The sequence below is a fragment of the Mus caroli genome, chromosome 11 (assembly GCF_900094665.2).
Source record: "Mus caroli chromosome 11, CAROLI_EIJ_v1.1, whole genome shotgun sequence".
NCBI lineage: Eukaryota > Metazoa > Chordata > Mammalia > Rodentia > Muridae > Mus > Mus caroli.
The window spans coordinates 12,465,351-12,481,556 of record NC_034580.1 but is presented as its reverse complement, the minus strand read 5'-3'; positions in this window follow the sequence as shown (position 1 = coordinate 12,481,556).

Here is a 16,206-nt window from a genome sequence, read left to right as displayed (position 1 = left end):
GGGAGTAGGTGGGGAAGCGTGTGGGGGAGTTTTGGGATAGCATTTGAAATGTAAATGAAATAAATACCTAATAAAAAATAAAGCACATTTAATCCAAAAAAAAAAAAAAAACAAAAAAAAAAAAAAAAACAAAACAAAACAAAAAAAAACATCAGTCAAGGTAGCACTGGAGGAATAGTTACATACCTGTGGGGGCAAAATCTTATTCAAATAATAGCCAATAAACATTTATGCATATGTGTGAGCACACAATGATACTTTCTTATCCAGAAAGTATATGTATATATATACTTATATATATATATATATATACACATAATATTATATATTATATATATACATAATATTAGAAAACATGAACCAGGAACATGAAATTCAGGTTAACAGTCTACATGGCATGGCTAAGGTACATAGCTGAAGGATTAGTCCAAAATTTTTGTTTGAGATGTATTTTTATAATTTTTAAATAGTGTGTACAATCCCAGATTAAATGTTGAAACTTGATGGAGGATGTTTAATACAAACATATGGTCAGCAAACATGAAGATTAATTTCAAAAGGATATCTTCTCTCGGTTATTAAAGGTGACATCAAATTGAAAAATCTTATATGGAGCTACAGACAGAATAAGAGCAGCTGGCTGAGAGTCTCTTTTAATTATATTTTGTATACTCATCATTTTTAAGTTGTTGAACTGTTTATTTGCTTTTTTTTTTCCAAGAAAGATCTAAGCACTTTATATTTCTCTGCTATTCCTGTATGTATATTTCAGCTATATTACAAAACATCTCAAGGGACAAAATAATTCAGGTTTATGAATCTTTCCCTTACAATTCTAAATAATGTCTTATCTGATACATCAAATGGAACCTTTTATACATGCCTGGCTTTTATATAATTTTCATTAGTTTGTCTTACTTCCTCAATTCCAGTGGTAAATTGTGAGCTACAAGTTTTTGTTCCTTGAGCACACAGGGATATCTTCTAGGATTCCTGGAGGTCCACCTGTTTTGACTCCTGCTCCAAGCCCAAACTGGGCAAAGCTCTGCACCCTGGGGTGTGGGAAGAGGTTTCCCAGGCAACCAATCTGTCTTCTGTCCTCTCTTGCTGCCCTGAACTGCTCCAAGGTCCATTTCCTATTTGCAGCAGAGGCTGCTGTGTTTTCAGCAAACAAGTCCACTTAGCACTCTACTGTGCTTCTCTGTGACTCCTTACAACAAGGTTATCAGGGCAGCAGTGTATCTGTGCTGTGTCTCAGCCCACCTCATTCCTGTAACTCCCCTCACCTGCCCCAAGGGTGCATCTTGCAAATAAGCTGCTGATGCCTTCATCATTGCCTCTTGCAAAGCTAATTAATGAGTAATTCTACAGCAATGTTTGCCCTTATTGTAACTTATGAGGACAACCTCCTATTCTTAATCTAGTAGAGTAAAAGAAAACATTTCCTTAAATGACAGAAGCAAAACGAGGAATGATAAAGGGACATTCATGTACATGTCAAACAGTAGTTAAATTAAAAAATCTTATTAAAATAGTTAATCTATATTTTCATATCTAAGAATTTATTCTAAGGACATATGTGAAATAAAGAAGGAAAGATTGTGCATTTTAGTATGACTAGTAGACATATATCATAGTGGGAATAACATCATATGCTCATCAACTTGGAATTCAGTAAGCTTAGGTCAGTAAGATGATTGCATTTTAAGTTTTCCTAATGGAAGGGGGTGGGAGATACTGAGAGGAGAGTAAGGACCAGGTAATGGGACAAGTTGATGGGAGAGGGAACAAAAGGAGGAGGATCAACACAAAAAAAGTGTGTATGAAAATTTCAAACAAAACTCATTATTTTATGCTAATTAAATACTAACATAAAAGAAATAGCACAGATAAAAGAAAGCTGAAGAAAATTGTTATATGTTTTCATAGTTCTTCTTAAGATGAAGCAGTCTTTGAAATGTCTAATTTTTTAATCTTTATAATAAACTCAAAATAAGTAGCCCAAAGCAAAGTGTTTCTAAAGAATTTACAGTAAACATGCAATGCTCTGCTTTATGATAACTGAAAATAATAAACCAATTAAACATTTTATATCACTAAATGGTGATTTTAGCAGTGTAAAATATATGAAAGAATTACCAAAAATAAGAAAATGGTTGTTTGGAGCTAATTGCAACAGAGTGCTGGTTTTTTTTTTTCCTTTTTTATTCTAGAGTGCAAATTTGAAATGAAAGCAAATAAATTCCTTTTATGAGAAAAATTAAACTGAAGATATAGAATGTGAATATGCATAATTTGGCAAGACAGGTTTAGTATTTTAAAAGAAAATCTTTTACATTCTGGCTTCCCTGACTCTCTGAATTCTCATTTGATCAAGTATTTTTCTTCATGTGAAATTTTCTTCAGAAGTGTAGTAGTTGGCAATGTGGAGTAGAAATGTCTCATACATCATCACATTCTGTTCCTTCCCCTTTATTCTTTTAACCCAAAGAACTAATACAGGAGAAAAAAAAAAAACAACCCTGACATGACATGGATCATGTCTCTGTGAAGTCAAGAATAAAACTATTAATATGCAAGACTAAAAGGTTCTTGAAACTCCTAATGCCAGCGGGTGCAATACGTAGAGATTAATATTGTAGTGAAAGTGGTATAGTACAATTTAATCCAGCAATTTCGCTTTTAGCCCATGGGGGATATAAGAAATAGTTTAATAATGAAAAACTGTATAAAGAATTAAGAGGACAAAGCAGCCGAAGTGACACAGAGATAAAACCATGCTCTTAGGAAAGAACTGGCACCAGCGTGTGCATGCTGCTGTCTGGCGTTCAGTGTCTGTCTCCATTAGAGGAGGGCTGCAGTGGACATTTAAGCTCACTCTCTGTTTTGGTGATGGGAAATGGCTGATTGAAGCTAATGTGCTTGAAGCTAACTGTTGATCACACTCTTATTTTGTTTTTGTTTTTTGTTGTTTTTTGTTTTTTTGGCATCTCATTTTTATGATGAAGGGGCATGAGCATCCTCTTCCAAAATAGCAGATGCTGGAATCTGAATCATCATGGATCATGGATGTGGCGTCCTTGTGAAGGGGATGATGTCATCTCTCCCAGTGAGTGAGCGCTTTCTCTCAGGCCAGGATCAGTTACTTTGAACAGCTTGTCTATAGCAAAGTTGCCCCACGGTTCCCTCTGTCCATCCATGGGACCTACTATTTTCTGCCATGAGTGTAAGCAGTGTGAGGACATCAGTGGGATGTGTGCAGCTGGAATTTCTCAGCTACCAGAGCCTCAAGTTGAGTTATACCTCTGTTTATTAATTACTGTGTCTTAGACATTCTGACAACAAAAATAGACCAAAATAAACAATTACCAAAATTAACTATAAGTGTAGAAACACATGTAAGCAAAGACCTCCATTCAGCTGGTGGTAAGGAAGAAGAAAAAAGTCATTTTGAGAGATTGGATTTCTTTAGCTGTGTCTATCTGAATCAATGTGATATCTATTCTGTCTACTCAGCCTTCTCCTTTTTCCAGAGATTTCTGCAGAAATGTGAACAGCATCCCATAATAAGTTTTAGGATGTTGCTAAATTGCACCATAAAACAGAAGTACATTTTAACACTGTCCTTCCTGGTCACACTTGCCTCTAGTATAAGAAACTGCACTGAGAACTCAGGAGTCTGTGCCAGGACCATGTCCCAATGCAGCAAAGCTTCTGACTCTAGCACAGGCATTGTTACCCACCTCTAGCAATGCATCTGTACTTCATTGTTGCTGGTTAGCTCCACATAGCTTTTCTACTGCCATGCAGCCCTGTTGCTGCTGGCTGATACTGCTGCAGTCTCCATTGCTACTTCATAAAGACTGCCATCTGCCAAATGTCACTGTATTTCTTAAACTCTCAATGTATTTGAAGCTATGCTGTGCTCTGTGCAGAACTGAGGACATTTTTTTCTCTTGCCTTTCTCTGTGCTAAACTTGAAGTTTAGCAAGGAGTATTGGTCTGGACCTACCTCCCACTCCCAATCCACCCCCTACTTACATAATATACAGGGAAAAATCACTTTTCACATTTTAAATTACAGCTCCCTTCTCATGGGAGTTCAGTTAGGAGTCTCAGATAGGTGGGCCAGGTCACATGAACTATTGTGATGGATTCTTTATAAACTCAAATTGCCTTCCTTCACCACCTGCTATGGCTATATTTATAGACATTTCTAACCAACTCTTTCTAACTCTCTTTTGTTTTTCTTTATAATTAATTTTGTCCTTGAGGTCTCCACTTTTCAATGGTTTTAACATAGAATGATTTCATAGTTTTAAGTATGTCAGGGCTCAGATTTGACTCTTGACAACAACCCCTAGAATGACATTAGATTCAACTTTTCATGTTATACTGATAATGATTTAAATTGGTGCTTAAAAAAGTAGGAGATAAAAAATTCAAATGCAAGATAGAGGTGATTTTGTTTAAAGATAAGTACATAAATTAAAGTATCAGATTGCATCCCTAGATATAACTAATTGTCATTTATCAGTTAAACGTAAAAAAGTTAATTATAACTTTTCTTTCAGTAGGTTTGTAATAGTATTTTCTTCTTCTTCTTCTTCTTCTTTTTCTTTTTTAGCAAAAAATAGATGTCAAATGTATACAGTTGTATCAAAGAAGAAATAGAAGGGTTTATATAAAAAAGTTTTGGGTAACTACTTTAGCTCCATGGAACAAAAATAGCACTCAGAACTTATATGGGAGCCTGTTTTAATTTTCCCTTTAACATGCTCCATCCTCAAATGTTAAATGTATAATCATCACACATCAAGAATATTTCATTGTATACTTCATCAGTCCAGGATGGAGAGCAGCAAGAAAGGGCATTTATGTTAGCCAATGTTTTTGGATGTACAAAGTCATTACTAACCATACCTGGGCAGCAAATACTTTATACATATTTTTAAAACTAAAATAAAAATATTAAGTTATATCAACATATAAAGTGGTCTCTGCATCAGTGTCTCAATAGTCCTAACCTACACTGTTACAAATTTAGCTACTTAATTTGAATTTATTATGCTATAATTCTGATTTTGGTAATCCTCCAGGAAAGGGCAGCTGTTAAGACAGAGAATTTGAGGCCAATAACTGTAGGTGGTGATAGATGTCTAATCTATGCAAAGTCTTTAGAAATTGGAGTGTGCACCCCACACTCTGGCTCTTTTTTTCACATCAGCATGGGAACATTGGCTCATGGAACTCGGTCACCAACTGCAGTCCAGCCTGCCCTCTGTGTTTGTATCAGAGGGGCTAGAAGCCTCTTGTATTCTCTTCATACACCCTATCCTTTCACACATAACCAAGAAGGTTTGGATGAATAAGAAGACGCACATAATAATGAATCCATTACTTTCTAAATTAATGTTCAGGCTTAATCTGTTTCCTATTAAATTATAGGGCTTTATAGTAGACACATAGGAGACCAATTCACAATTCTTATAGAAACACGGGATAACAAAACATTCTGAAGTAAGACAAGGAATTGGTTTTGTTTACCTAACTCAGTACATTCTAAATATAGTAACTAAAACCAGACTATGTGGTAGGGAGCTAGATAAGTGGGTATAGAACAGAGAAACTAGGAAACACGCCACCCACCACCACACCCCATAAAGGCTCAGTGGGTTTCATAAGATCCCAAAAGTAATTAAATGGAAAAGGGACAACAGTTCCAGCAAATGGTAAGGGGGCATCTGTGGGGTTAGATTTTTCAAAACTTTCTTTAATAAGGGTTCTTAAATGCTTTAACCTTCCTTCTAGCCCACCACTCACCAGAGGAAGTGAAAAAGAAAGGTTAATAAGGCAAAGGAGGATGTGGACCTGTTTAGAAATAGTTCTTTGGAGTGAATCCAATCTGCGTTGTCAGTACAGCAGTGGCAGCTCAATCAATGGCAAACACCATTCATGAATCAGCATTGGCAGTTAAATCCAGAAGAAACTCCAAGGCTCTGCCAATCAGCCTGAGTCTGCCAAAGTGGCGAGAAGTATCAAGAAACACCACCAGAAGTCACAACAATCAATGGCCAGCAAAGAATGGTAAGGTGAACCAATAATGTACAGTGTCACCAGCAAAAAAAAAACCAAACCAAACAACAACAACAAAAAACAATGATCAGCAAAAGCCTAATGATCAGCAAAGAATAAGGCACACCAATACCACACAGCATTGTTTGTTGTCTGTTGGGTGATATTCATACCCTTTCCAAACATAATGAGTTCTCTCAAGTGCCACTCTGGCAAAACATAAGATGCCCTTTTCCAAGGCTGCTTCCAGAAAAATACCAGTTGTCTGTTCTCATCGAAAATCCACCCACATGTCTGCTTCATCAAAAATATCCTCTTATAAGACAGTTTCCCTAAAAACAACACAGGGCACAACTGAGTCTCCAAAGAAAGCAGAAAATTTCACTTCAGGCATCAGAAGCAAAAAATAATGAAGCACAGCCCATGGATAAAGCCTAACCCAAAGTAGATGATAATGTTAAATGTAAAATGTACAACTTAAAGATATTTAGAGAAAAGTAAATAGATACTTGAAATATTCCACCTAATATGGGTTTAGACTTAGCATAAAAATTGTTGATTTTCATCAAGATTGAAAACATGTTTCTGTTGAAGACTCTGCAAAGAATTTATTTGTTTTGATATTTTTCTTAGGTAGGTAGGAAGGCAGGGATGATTTGAGGGGGGACTGGGGGATAATATAATGAAAATATACTGTATGAAAAAATAATAAAAATAAGTTAATTTAATTATAAAATAAAATTGTACTTTGTGATTGAATTAAGGAAAGGCTGGAAAAAGGTGAGGAGAGGATGACCCCATAGGAAGACCAGCAGTCTCATAAACCTGGATCCCTGAGATCTCTCAGACACCAACCAGGCAGCATACACTAGCTGGTCTGAGGCCCCTGGTACATATACAGCAGAGGACTGCCTGGTCTGGTGAGAGCTATGCACCTAATCCTTGAGACTTGAGGCCCCAAGGAATGGGGAGGCCTGGCAGGGTGTGGGAGGGTGTGGAGGGTGGAGACATCCTCTTAGAGACAGGAGAGGAGGGCAGAATGGGGGCAGGATAACAGCTGGACTGTAAAAAAGATTAAAGATAAAAAAAGGTAATTGGAGAGATAAACAATCAATGTTGCTCTAAAGGTGATGTGTAGAATCGTGATTTTGTTTCTTAGTTATTCTACTCAATCTATTCCTTCATATTTTTTTAAAAACACTATAAAAAGGAAAGGAGCAGACTGAAAAATATTTGTCACCCACATCAAAAATGCTTATCGTCTAGAATGTTAAGCACTCTTATAACTCCATAGCAATAAAGAAAGTGTTTATTCATGTGGAAAATAGGCAAAAGGCAAGAGATGCTTTAATGAAAGTGTTATGAAGTCAGGGGAAAAAAGCATGTGGAAAGCTCTCTATGCTATTAGGCGATGCAAATCAAAGCCACAATCCTATCTGCATTATTGTCTCCCTCCTGAATTTGAACATACAGCTCTCAAGTGATAACAGTGTTGATCATGACTGAATTTTTAGCTAATCTTCGGGATCAGTGCTTCTTATACCCAGATCTTCAACCTCAGATAAGCAACCCATTCTCTGATTTTCTGCCCTCAATTACTTAGTTGTATTTTTATTTTTATTATTTCTATTGGGACAGCATTTTCACATCTTTATTAGGAACACTAAGAAAATTATGTGCCTATATCCTAGACATAATGATTAAATTAGTATAATCAAACCTACTACATCTCCCTAAACCATAATAATTTCTACGTAGAGTAGTAAGTTGGGATTTTGGATCCTTCTGATTATTTTGAAACTTATCACACATTGTAATAACCTACAAATTTCCTACTATGTTACAGAGAACCAGAAGTAGTTCAGTCCCTGTTCCAGAGTCACTTATCTGGCCTGTCCCATCTTTTTTATTCCTCAATAGCCACAAAAAAATGAGAGCTATTATGGTTATAATTTCTGTGCCTATAATTTTACTTCCTATATCGACCTAAAATTCCACTCACACTGAAGTAAATGGGAGAATTTCACTCTGTCTTATTGATGCAGAGTGTCAAAGTCTATTCTACATGAAGTGAGCCTTCACTAGCTGTGGCACAACAGTGCTTTGCCCAAAATGCCTTTCTGGCAGTAATTTCACTGTGCTGCTGCTGGGAAGTGAACTGGAACCTTGGTAGACAGCACTCCAAAGATTCTAAATCTTTAACCCGAGGTTAAAGAGTGTCTATGAATTGAAGCTTCGTAGACTTCAGCTTTGCCACTGATCAGGTATGAGTCTTAAGATGACATTGTTAACAGTTGTGTCCTCCTTTACTGTGTCATTTAGAGTGAGAGAGAATTTGTTGATCTCTGTATCCCACCAAAGCCCAAACTGAAATTGTGAAGCAGGATTTTTATAATAAGCTATATTTAAACTTTTTGGAAGTAAGCAAAAGACATATCATGAAAATTAGAGGAAATGAAAAGCCTCTCATAGTTAATATGTAACTCAAGGAAACATCTCTGCCAACAGAGATAGAGCATTTAGAGTGCAAGTGAAAAAAATCCTGAAAACAGAATTGTATTTCTTTCTTGCTGGGTTGAACCTCATTTGGAGAGATCAAATGATACCCATTACAGTCTCCAGTCTTCAGGGTTATTGTTTGTCTTAGTCAATGACCATGACCACAGCAACTCTTACAGAGGAAAGTATTTAATTGGGGCTTGCATTTAACTGGAGCAAGCAGGCAGACACAGTGCTAGAGAAGTATATTTTTGAGTGCTACATCCAGATCTGCAGGCTTTTGTTGAGATAATTCTCCATCCCAAATAAGCCCCGTCAATGAAATCACAACTCAATTCATATGAATACATGCTGTGTGCCTAGATTGGGCAGATCTACCGCTACACTACCATCTTTTCCATTTATGAGACCCCTTAGAACTTGCGGTTTCTCCAGGCCATGTGCTTCTGCTCCACTTTTCTTCTTCTTCCTCCTTTTCTGCATCCTCTCCCTCTTCCATTTTCTCCTTCTTCCTTCTCCTCACCTTCCACTCCACCTTCCCTTTTATCTGCCCAATCATCAGCTCTCCTTTATTTTACAAATTAAGGTGGGAAGCAGGTTTGCAGGAAATCACCTGAGTGCTGACTCATTCCTTGTTCCATGCCACTCACAGGAGAATGGAATTATAATCAGCCCCAGGGCTATCCACAACAGGCTTGCAATGTTTTTTTTTTTAAACCTCAAAGCCCATGCCCAGCAACACACTTCCTTCTACAAGGCCACACCTCGTAATCATTTCAAATAGTGGCACTCCCTAGTGACTAAGCATTCAAATGAACCTAAAATGGTGGGCATTCTTATTCAAACAACTGCGCAGTTGCTGGGAGTTTTAATTGCCAATGGGGACATCTGGCCCCCTAGAGCTTTCCATGGGGAGGTTTTATTTAGCTGTTTACATTCCCCTTTCTGATGCCACAACTCATCATCCCCTAGTTCTGAAGCCATCTCCTTCCACCCAATCTAGCACAAGATGTTCTTTTTCAGCAGCATCTAAAAATGACAAAATTATTCGCATAGTTGGCAGCTTTCGAAAGGGACTTAATTTTATAAAGATACTTAATTTCACTCTACAAAAGCAGCATTCCATGAAGCAAGATAAAAGCCATTTTTACTCTCTAATTGATTCAAATACTTTTTTTTTTTTTTTTGTCATTTAGGAGTTCATATTAAATTACCAGAGTTACTTTTTAACAGTGCTGCAGTCTAGAACTTACATCATGATCCTGCTAAAGTCACTGAATGGAAAAAGAGTACTTGCTAGGAAATACATGAAACATTCATCATTTAAAACTTTCCATCTGGCTCATATCCCCACTTCAATTCTCCCTTTCCTCAGTTAGAAAGTTGCCTGCAAAAATTGGAAGATGAAAATTCATGACACTGAAAAAGAAAAGTAGCAGACGACTTCTAGGATTTGGGATGAATTTACACCGTTTCAAAAGCATATGGAGTTGAGTTAGAGCATACAGGTAACAGATGATCTTATTAAAGCCTTCTTGCCTGAATGACTTTAAGTATTTTGTTTTCTCATTTGGTTCAGAGGCTTTAAGAATGCAATGTTTATTGGAATCTTAGGCAGTTGAACAGGTACAATGTATATATGCATTTCTAGGAATAGCTTTATTTTAGCTTATCTTTAAAGTCAATCCTGGATTTTCACAAGAGGACAGAATGAAAATACTGATGCAAACAAGGCAGGAATAGGGAGAAAGCTTGGCAGAAATTGCTTTGCAGTGACTGGATTCAGATGCTGAAAATTCTGGCTTGCATATGACCTACCAGATCAGAAAGCACAAGAAAGAAATCCACAGGGAGTAGAAGATCTAGTAAAACAGTATGCACATGAATTCTAAGATTAAAGTGGATGCATGTGTCAGTAGCTCTTGTGTCCATTTTTCAGTTTGCAGATTTTTATGGATGAATTTAGGACACAGCGTAGAGTTGAACCTATGGATGAGACTTATCACAAAGAAAGGATATTAACTAAATCAGCTAAAGAACAAGATTCAGGATGGAGACAGAGGAAGCTGGGTTTTTTTCTGCTGAATGTGCTCAATTGTAACTCTCATTGAATCCTCATTCCCGAGAAGCTTGTTGTAAACTGCCCCCCTCCAAAAGCAAGTTTTCCTTAACATTAATTTTTATTTTTAATTATGTCTCTGTGTGAGTATGTTTATATGAGTTTCCAGAGCCAAAATAGTTTCTCACAACCATCTGTAACTCTAGTCCTAGGGCATCCTATACCCGTTTATGGCTTCTGTAGGTACCGGATACACACATTGTGCATAGACATATATGTGGACATATATGGGTACATACCCATATATATAAAATAAGCAAACTAATTGCCTACAGTTTAAATAATATTGAAGTGAAAGTGGAGGTTTTGTGGGTATAGACTGTTCATTATTTCATATATGTATGAAATAACTTAGCTTTAGCTTACAGAATATTTAACCTCAAAGAAACATTTTAACCATCAGGCAGCATAATGTCCAAGACACACAGCAGTTTTACTTGGTTACCTCATGTGTAATTCGTTGGCTACTGAGTCTTAGATACAAAGTAGTGCTACAGTTAGCAGCTAAGCTATCCCACTGAGATGGACAATTTAGGTTTCTTATTATACAACTATTCCCAGTCACAGCGAAAACACTTCCAAATGCAATTTTGCAATGGTGTTTAGTCAAGAGAATTAACAGAATAAGGAATTAAATTAGAGAAGAACCCAGTGATTAAAAAATATTATCTAAAAATACATGCTTAAGTAGATTACAGTGTAAACATGGTTGACTTTCACTCAACACATCACTGAGGGAGACAAGAGACTTGTAGGCATGATAAATGTATCTGTGATTGGACCAATTGGAATTACATGGTCTGAAGTATTATAGATTTATCAGTCTTGCTCAGTTGTTTCCAGAAAAGTGATTCAATAATGTTGTCCATGTATCTAGTGGAGGATAGCATAAAATTAGATTGTGTGTAACTCCAGGCAATTGGTCTTTGTCCAGATGCATTTTTCTATTTTTTTTCCATAAAACTTAGAACTCATTGGGACAAGTCATAGCCCATTAGCCATCTGTTTCTCTACCATATACCTTTGTTTTATGGTGTGAGGATTTAATTTTCATGACATTTATCCAAAAGGTATTTTAAAGATGCTAAGAAATAATAGCAACTACAGTCATGTAAGTACCACATGCTAACCAGTTGTACCATTAGATTTCTCTTAGCAAAGATTATCAGCATTTCACATTAAAGTTCCCATCTAAATGTGTCTTTGCTATGACACCATATCTATAAGGAAAAAATGTTTATAACATTGCTTTAAAAAGTTCTATCAAATAAATTATAAAGGACAAATATTTCTGTTATAGAGCCATAGTTTATCAGGAAATATATTTTCTCCCTCATAATGTTTTCATTTTGAAACAATCTATGCTGCTGAAGATGTGTTTAAAATTTTTAAATATGTAAAATGAATACAATCATTGTATTCAGTGGTGTAGGAGAAAAGTAAGAGGAGGAGGCAACACACAGCCAGCAATAAGACAGAATCCAGAAGAAAGACAGACATTTAAGATGAGCCTTAACTGCATCAATCCCTAACCAAAGTCTTGAAAGAATTTCATCTTGCTTTATATTTTGTTGCCCTGAGTTTATGATGGACAAGGCAACAAATCTTGTAATCACTACGGTAATCTGAGAGTAGACATGGCCTGTGTCATTCACTGTCAGAATATTTTTATGGAATCACCATGAATCTCTACTAGTTGTCATGCATGCTACAAAGCAAGGACAATGCATTAAGTATTTGGAAACCATGTTATAGGTTTTTGTTTGCTTCTTTATATCATATCAACATCCATTCTTTCAACCATTATATCTTTAAATATACATCAAAATATTACTTTAATGTGAAATGCTGTGAACTTTCGACACAGCGGTTTCACGTATAACGGTCTGATTAGGACAGTTATACGTCGCCTATCTTTAGCAGTAGAGTGATTTTATTTCTAATAAGAATACTCAAAATCTGTCTTCATAGGTGGCAGACCAGAAACATCATGGGTAAGACCATGAGTGGCGTGGAGGAAATAAAAGATAAAAACAACTGTCTTAGTTTGCTTTCATTGCTGTGATAAACACCCTGACTCAAAGCAACCCAGATGAGGAAAGAGCTTATTTGGTTTGAAGGGTATGGTTGGTCCATCATCAAGGGAAGCAATACAGGAACACAAGTAAGAATGCAGAGGCAGGAATTGAAGCAGGAGGTGTAGAGGAATGCTGCTCACTTGCTTTTTTATGCAATCCAGGGACGATTTGCCCAGGAATGGTGTAGATGTAGTGATCTAGGCCTTTCCACATTAATCACTAATCAAGAAAATATCCCAGAGTTTTGCCCATAGGATAGTCTAAGGGAAGCAGTTCCTCACATGAGGTTTCCTTTTTCCAAATGATGCTAGGTACTGTCAAACTGACAAAAAAAGAAGCTAGTATAGCCTTTAGCAGAGAACTTGAAGATAAAAACAAACAAACAAACAAAGACAAAGATAAGACTAGGTAAGATCTCTTCCACAAAGAGAGGGACAAGTACCTGGCTATGCTAAGTAGCATGTTCTGAGCTCAACCTGTCAGAAGAAGGACCAGAAATACCAGGTGCAGCTAACAGTACATAAAGATGTGTGATACTGCCTGAAGCTCAAATTAGAGGCAGGACTCAGCAGTCATGGAACAGCAGACATTATCTCAAAATAGTAAAAGAATCTGTAACTGAAATAATTCTAAAACCTATAGTCCTCCTTCCTTGCCATTGGGCAGAGGATCAAGTGGTCAGATTGCTGAACTATGGGAATGTGGGAAGAGATTGAAAAATGCTGAACTCAGCTTGTTGGAACATAACATGAAAGGAAGCTGTCATCACTCATAGATACTTCTCTGGACTATGGACAGATACCCTTGAGTTCCTAGAATATGGTAAAGTATCTTGATGGGAGTAATAGATACAGAGGCTACATGGAAAGTACTGGCAGCAGTAGAAATGTGGTAAAGGAGACTGAAACCAGGAGATTCTCAACATTGGTCACCTTGGCCTTGGCAGAGAGTAGCTCTTTGGATCTAAAGGTTTGTGACAGACATTGGTTCAGTATTGTATCATGACAGATAGAACTAACATACCAGGAGAAAGCCCTTTCCCACCAGGAAAATTAGTGACTGAATATGGTATCTTTTATCTCACTATATTGTTCGTTTGTTATACACACACACACACACACACACACACACACACACACATGCACACCACATGCATACACACTACTTTCCATCCCATAAGTCTTATATTTTACTTCTCTGTCTTACCCTACCCCTTCTTTCTCTCTTTCCTATCCCCCATTCACTTTACTATTCAAGTATCTATAGATTTTTCCACATTTTCCACATTCTAGCATCCCTGCCTTTAAACCTTACAGAGATATAAATTAAGAGTAGTGTCTTCTCTAGCCGACAGTGGGAATGCTATTGTAAAGGGCTTCTACTGCATTGGGCTTCTCCACTGATTATGAATCTACATGAAGCCAATTGGCTAGGAAAAGTACAGAAAATAAAACAGAAATAAAAACAGTGGATAAGTGAGGTGTCACGTTTGCCCTGACCACTGGGATGTGAGAACCCAGCTTCTGCAGGTGAAATAGGAGATGTTAGATGCATTTACCCTAGCCATCAGGTGCTGGGCTTATGGAAAACCCCAATGTACTACTCAGTGGGTGGGAGAATACAGCTTGGGCAGGGGACCTCAGCCTGAGTGAGACTGAGGCAGAAGCTGGAGTTCCCTGACTCTCCGACAAACAGTTGCCTCTTGAAATTGCATACAGTCTGGATGAAGTGGGCCAATGGGTCTTTGGGAAGGAGCCCCAGGCCTAGCCTAGGGTTCCTAAATTTCTGGACTCCACTGGAAGTTGCAGGGAATTGGGAATGGAGAGGACCCGAGGGCCAAGGACTGCAAGGCTGGGGTGGGGGTAGGGAGAGGAACTCTGGTTCAACTCAGTGGCAGTGAGTCCAGGAACGCAGAGGGACCTTCTGCAGGAGACTTAGGCAGCTCTGCTCTGTAATTGAAGGCTTTCTCCATGTTCCCCATGGCAATTCTTGATGAAAGGGACAGTCCATGCTTATCCATACAGTTTATTGACTGTTCATAGTGGAAAATGGGTGCATTCCACCTCCACGGGATGGGCCAGAGATTAAATACCTTTTTCAGGAAGGAATGTCGAAGAAGAGAAGCCCATTGGTTAAATCCTCAGGGCCTGTAGATACCTCATTAGCATGGAGAACTCTGTTTTGGGCTATGTGACCACCGGTCATGTTCCTTTGTGGGGAGTGTGGTCACATGTTCTGGGCCAGGAATCTTGGTAGGGAACAGGGAGACACATACCATTCTCACATGGTTTTGTGTAGGTGCTGGGGTCTCTAAACCGATTCAACCTTACCAAGTTTCCTGTCATGGTTCACTGCCCCACAAGGAAGGAGTGCATCCTATAATCGTGAGAATATATCCACCTCAACAAACCCACAAAGCACAACAGAGACAACAAGAAGCTCTAGGCAATACGGTACTGTTACACCCATACATGATGACACTAACCTAGTACTGGAAAGTGTAGATGATGGAATAGCTGCAATGCCATAAAACATCTCAGAAACACTTTTGGAAAGAACCATGACTACAAAGAAGACTCATTAACAAGCCCAGGGAAGAGGGTTCCTAAATCATTTTCAGATTTATTCAGAAAGTTACACAAGTAGGTGAAAGATTTGTAACTTGGAAGAAAGATTTTAAAACACAGAGGAACAGTTCACAAAAGTAATTGAGATACTATAAAAGTGCCAAATAAAAATTCTGGAAACAGAATAATTGATAAAATAAAACAGAAAGCATCATCAAAAGAACAAGGCAAGGCAAAAGAATAAATTTCAGAGTTAGAAGACAATGAATGACATTGTAAGCAAATTACATTGTACACAAAGAAAAATAATGGCCATACCAAAGCTTCCAAGAAAATTTGGAGACAGCCAGTGGATCTGAATTTTGAACTTCAGTTCTCTTTTTCTTACTTGTAGTATAATATTCCATTGTATAAACATACCATGTTCTCATTATTCATTATAAGTTAATGGACATCCAGGCTGTTCCCATTCCCTGGTGATTGTAAACAGACGAGCAGTGAACAGGAGTGAACCGCTATGTCTGTAGTAGGATATGGAGTCCTTTGGGCATATACCCAAGTGGTATAGCTGGATCATTGGTTGATCTATTCCCAGCTTTTGGAGGGACATCCGCTCTGATTTGCATCCTGTCTATACGAGTTTGTGCCCCCAAAAACAGTGAATATGTGTTCTTCTTTCCTCATATCCAGGCCAACATTTGTTGCCTTATTTTAATTTCATTTACTCTGACTTACCAGTCATGAAATCTCAAAGTAGTTTTCTTCTGTACTCCCTCCCTTCATGGCTAAGGATGTTAATCATTTTTTAAAGAAAATTATCTGACACTGGTATTCCTTTCCCTTCCCTTCCCTTCCCTTCCCTTCCCTT